The sequence below is a fragment of the Schistocerca gregaria genome, chromosome 6, assembly GCF_023897955.1.
Source record: "Schistocerca gregaria isolate iqSchGreg1 chromosome 6, iqSchGreg1.2, whole genome shotgun sequence".
NCBI classification, from domain to species: Eukaryota; Metazoa; Arthropoda; class Insecta; order Orthoptera; family Acrididae; genus Schistocerca; species Schistocerca gregaria.
The window spans coordinates 197,873,077-197,878,826 of record NC_064925.1 but is presented as its reverse complement, the minus strand read 5'-3'; the positions used below and the strand labels follow the sequence as shown (position 1 = coordinate 197,878,826).

The 5,750-nt window shown below is 41.0% G+C and overlaps 1 non-coding gene across 1 annotated transcript; it reads left to right on the top strand.

Moving 5' to 3' along the window:
- The first annotated feature begins 1,981 nt into the window (after positions 1-1,981).
- On the top strand, positions 1,982-2,056 carry Trnas-cga (transfer RNA serine (anticodon CGA)). Its single transcript has one exon. It is a non-coding gene; the product is annotated as a tRNA-Ser (tRNA).
- Positions 2,057-5,750: the final 3,694 nt, after the last annotated feature.

The following is a 5,750-nucleotide window of genomic DNA, read 5'->3' as shown; positions in this document are numbered from 1 at the left end:
AAAAACCATATCACCCAGTCAGGTAGCACAGTGGTTAGGACATTGGACGCACATCCGGGAGGACGACGGTTGAAACCCGCGTCCAGCCAATTTGATTTACGTTTCCAATGTTTTCCCTAAATTGCTTCAGGCTAGTGCCGGCATGGTTCCTTCGACAGGGCACGACCGACTAACTTCCTATCCTTCCCTAATCCAGTGGGTCCGATGACCTCACTGTTTGGTCTTCTCTCCCAAACCAATCAACCAGCCAACCGAAAACCCTGTCACTTTTCTGCGATTTTTTAATGTGTATGACGTGTTTTCACTGGACCGCTGCTGGAATAGAGGCATTGGTGGCGCATCGATTATAGACGTTAATGATGGAACACTTTTCGTGTTCAGTCATTACTTTTCACTGTGTCTTACGCGATACGTCGCTGAGGTACTTCGTACCGGTGACTTTATTTGCATCCTACAGGATCTTCACGTAAGCTACGCAAACAGTGGTTCTGTCATTCGTCTACTAACAATAACGTCGCTGTGCGCCCTACACCACTCGGACACAGGCCCCACAAACATTTGAAAGTTTTTGATTGTGGTTAATTTCCCTCATATGTTGCGAACTCATCTTCAAGTCGGACTCGGTACGAAGCATTGTCTGTATTACCGCGCTGAGCCGTATATACTGCGGAATATACTCGCAACTATTATCTGCTGACACCTGATTTTCTTTATTTTGCTTTATATCAGATCACTGAAATTACTGTTTTTGAATCTATTTAAGGGTAGTAAAATGTCAAACATATGCTGAAAACTGATTGGTTCCATATCATTTCGATGAAAGATGCCTTCATGTGATATATGAAACATGTAACTAACTAACTAACCTGTCAGTGTGTCCCAAAAATTTCTTTAGGTCAACAAAATAAGCTCCTCGGCAATGAAATTTCGGTTACAGACTGGAAAAAGACATCTCACAGAGGTCGAAACTGTAGAACTTGGTTTTCTCTTGCAGCGTAAAATATTCGAAGAATAGCTGAGTAGTGTTTTCGATAACTGCTGACATTTCGGCAGGTGACGGTTGTCGCAGAAACAATCGGTTTTCGCTTAGACCGGTTACTTTAATTTCCAATTTAACCTGACTTCTAAGACGGCTTAAAATAATCGGTTTGTGGTATAACGGATTTGATTTTTTTTATTGCTGTTATTCCCAGTAATAAGGTATAAGTCGAACAACGTTCGAGGAATTCTAAAAGTCCCTCTGATTTCGCATTACACATTTCAAGAAGTGTAGAAACAAAATATGAAATAAAATAGGTAAATAAATGGAAAGTGTGACCATACGACGTCACTGATTTTCTCTAAAAGAAATGAAGCATTAGATCTATAAAAAATAGTCACTATCTCTTACTAATTCAAATGTTTTAAAACTCTGCTTAGTCAGTGCTAAACCATGAATACTGAAGTTGGAAAACTCTGTTTTTCGTGTTACGTTGTGCTTTTCCAATGACTACAAGCAGCATGTTAAGTACATAGATACAGCTGATCAGACACTTTTCCTTTTTCCTGGTACGATGTGAATAAATTATCGTCTCAACGGTGACAGTCCATGTCTGAGCAAGTCCTGCACTCTATACCTACATAGTCTACATAGTCTAATAGGTCACGCCGCACGGAAATAGCTCCATAATGTCTCAGCAGTGCTGTACTGATCCTTATGTCAACCATTTGTTTGTTTCCAGAATGAGATTTTCACTCTGCAGCGGAGTGTGCGCTGATATGAAACTTCCTGGCAGATTAAAACTGTGTGCCCGACCGAGATTCGAACTCCGGACCTTTGCCTTTCGCGGGCAAGTGCTCTACCAACTGAGCTACCGAAGCACGACTCACGACCGGTACCACAGCTTTACTTCTGCCAGTATCCGTCTCCTACCTTCCAAACTTTACAGAAGCTCTTCTGCGAAACATGCAGAAGTAAAGCTGTGGTACCGGTCGTGAGTCGTGCTTCGGTAGCTCAGTTGGTAGAGCACTTGCCCGCGAAAGGCAAAGGTCCCGAGTTCGAATCTCGGTCGGGCACACAGTTTTAATCTGCCAGGAAGTTTCATTTGTTTGTTGTTTCTAACTGTCGGTGTTTTTATTAAAATTTCACTGATGGTTTTTCCATTTTGTGTGATAAGGCTATATTACACACCAGTGAAAATTATACTAAAAAACACTGTATCGCAGGAAGATTTTTCCACCGTACATCTAATATTCTGCATATATTTCTCCATTTATAGTGATGCAAATTCGCACGGTTAATTATTTCATTGCCTGATACTGGCTAGCACAGCGCACTAATTATTTCTGTAGGACTGCGTGTCTGGGACTTAATTAGAGCTGAGCACTGACAAAAAGGGCGATGTGGGCCACGCGTTCCTCAAAAGCCACTATAGGCTAAAGAGAGGTTAGGAAAAGACTTGTCGTATTCTGCACGGATGGATATGTACTGCCCTGAGAGAGTGAGTGAGTGGTAGATTACAATACCGGAGGCTGCAGAGCACCCATAGTGTAGGCAACGCAGGCGGGAAGTTGCAGTATGGTTAATGCAAAAAAAAAAGTTTCAGAATGGCGCACTAGGAGAAAGTGTGTCAGGGACGGAACTAGCCAGAAAGACATACTTTTATTGCAATAGGGTCACAAACGATTGTCGCGAGCTGATCTCCTGGGAATGCTCTTATGAGAAACACCGAGGCGCCTTTCTCGCCGAAAACCAGAGATTAGTATTTGATTGGAGGAGTGTTAACGAAGTAGGAGTCGAAATGGAAACTTCCAGAAAATCTTCTGACAGGAATATGAGCTTCAGGGGAATGCCTGGCAGATTCATGGGACGTAAATGTTTTGTAAAGGCCACTGGAATTCGTCTTCTGTGCCCAAACCAAGATCCTATGTGTGTCCAGGAGTTAAGACGATTGATGGTTCTTTAGCTTTCTGACACCCTTTGAAGTGCTCCTTTGCGGGAGAATACTTGAGTCGAATTTCTGTTCCTTGCTAGTGAGCAAACGGAAATCTTGACTTGTGTTCTGCCTTGTACTGAGTAATTTCAGTTTTTTTTTTTTTTTTTTTTTTTTTTTTTTTTTTTTTTTTTTTCTTCAAGCCAGGCTGTAGGTCTTCTGTATCTCACCGCTAACCAGTATCAGCCAACTTTGTGTCCGTCTAACCGTCTAATAAGAGGGGGCATGGTCTGAACAAAGTCAAACATATGTTCTGCCAATCTCGAAATTACATGCACAGCGGAACCCGAAACTGTGAAATTCATATTTACGCAATTTTTTGCACTTTACATGTCTTACGAGAGTAAATAATTTACGATGTCTCGTTGTGATTGAGTCAAGTAGCATCCAGATAGTTATGGTTGATCTGATGTGGTTAAGTGACGTAGAACCACAACATGATACTTCGTTTTATAGAAAACCCGAACTGTAGATTGTCGATGGCAGGGTCATTTTAATCATCTGTAGACGTGAGAGCTCCACTGCACAGGAACGTTATGTAAGCGCACAAACTACACGCTATATATTGCATGCATCATAGTAATTTTCGACGTTAGTCGTTAAAAACCAAAAAGTTCAACACCGCTGTTACGACAAATTTATATATAGGTTTTTGATATAGTTACCAGTTACGTTTGATTGGCTCTTATATGACGGAAACGTCTGTCTTCTACGAAGATGATTTTTACTATTGAAACTGGTAGAGAATAAACATACAATTGTACAGCCGATGGAACAAGTATGCCTTTTTCAAATATTTTCGGTACCTTCATACTGAGTGAAGTAGTCCGAAAAGTTCAAAAAAGTATTTATGTTAAACAATTACACATTTGTTATGAAAATTCTTTTGTTTTATTATATTTATTGCCCGAAAGTTCTTAATTCGTGGCTACGGCTAAATGTATGATATACCAAACCTCTTCATCTACATCTACATGACTACTCTGCAATTCACATTTAAGTGCTTGGCAGAGGGTTCATCGAACCACAATCATACTATCTCTCTACTATTCCACTCCCGAACAGCGAGCGGGAAAAACGAACACCTAAACCTTTCTGTTCGAGCTCTGATTTCTCTTATTTTATTTTGATGATCATTCCTACCTATGTAGGTTGGGCTCAACAAACTATTTTCGCATTCGGAAGAGAAAGTTGGTGACTGAAATTTCGTAAAAAGGTCTCGCCGCGACGATAAACGTCTATGCTGTAATGACTTCCATCCCAACTCGTGTATCATATCTGCCACACTCTCTCCCCTATAACGCGATAATACAAAACGAGCTGCCCTTCTTTGCACCCTCTCGATGTCCTCCGTCAATCCCACCTGGTAAGGATCCCACACCGCGCAGCAATATTCTAACAGAGGACGAACGAGTGTAGTGTAAGCTGTCTCTTTAGTGGACTTGTTGCATCTTCTAAGTGTCCTGCCAATGAAACGCAACCTTTGGCTCGCCTTCCCGACAATATTATCTATGTGGTCCTTCCAACTGAAGTTGTTCGTAATTTTAACACCCAGGTACTTAGTTGAATTGACAGCCTTGAGAATTGTACTATTTATCGAGTAATCGAATTCCAACGGATTTCTTTTGGAACTCATGTGGATCATCTCACACTTTTCGTTATTTAGCGTCAACTGCCACCTGACACACCATACAGCAATCTTTTCTAAATCGCTTTGCAGCTGATAATGGTCTTCGGATGACCTTACTAGACGGTAAATTACAGCATCATCTGCGAACAACCTAAGAGAACTGCTCAGATTGTCACCCAGGTCATTTATATAGATCAGGAACAGTAGAGGTCCCAGGACGCTTCCCTGGGGAACACCTGATATCACTTCAGTTTTACTCGATGATTTGCCGTCTATTACTACGAACTGCGACCTTCCTGACAGGAAATCACGAATCCAGTCGCACAACTGAGACGATACCCCATAGCTCCGCAGCTTGATTAGAAGTCGCTTGTGAGGAACGGTGTCAAAAGCTTTCCGGAAATCTAGAAATACGGAATCAACTTGAGATCCCCTGTCGATAGCGGCCACTACTTCGTGCGAATAAAGAGCTAGCTGCGTTGCACAAGAGCGATGTTTTCTGAACCCATGCTGATTACGTGTCTTAATGAATACTAGACTTTTCAGAAAGATTGGTTTTTAAAGATGATGCAAATGAAATGTAATGAAGTAAAATGTAATGAAGTGAATTGTAATGAAGTAAAACTTTGGTTCGTCTGATTGAACTTGAATGTTGTGCATTGACCCTTCACATCGACAACTAGAGCAGTAACAGACGTTAATCTATTTCACTCGTACTTATTTATTTATAGTCACATAAATAAAACTTGGAAATTTCTAAGTAGAATCGGTGCGAAGTTGACTACCTCAGTAACTTGGGATGGAGCTGACCAATTTTTCTCTAGCAGTTATTTTACAACAAACAGTCTTGAATGAGGCAAGAAGGTGACTTAATCAACGCAGAGACATGGTGGGTGCAATAGCAATTGTCTGTACAGGAAACACTTTAGTGCTTGAGTGGGGAAATTACTGTGGCAAGAGTTAACTTCTGTATTTGTTGCGTAGACCGCACTTCGGTTTGTTGTATCATAAGATCGTTAGAGATGTCAGTGTGAGAATGGTGCTTGAGTACAAACAGAAATATGGTGAAGATGTGAATGGATGTTTTAGAACTCTGTTTCACATAAATTTTAAACGGAAAAATAAGAGCTAAGTACGCCATTCAATTT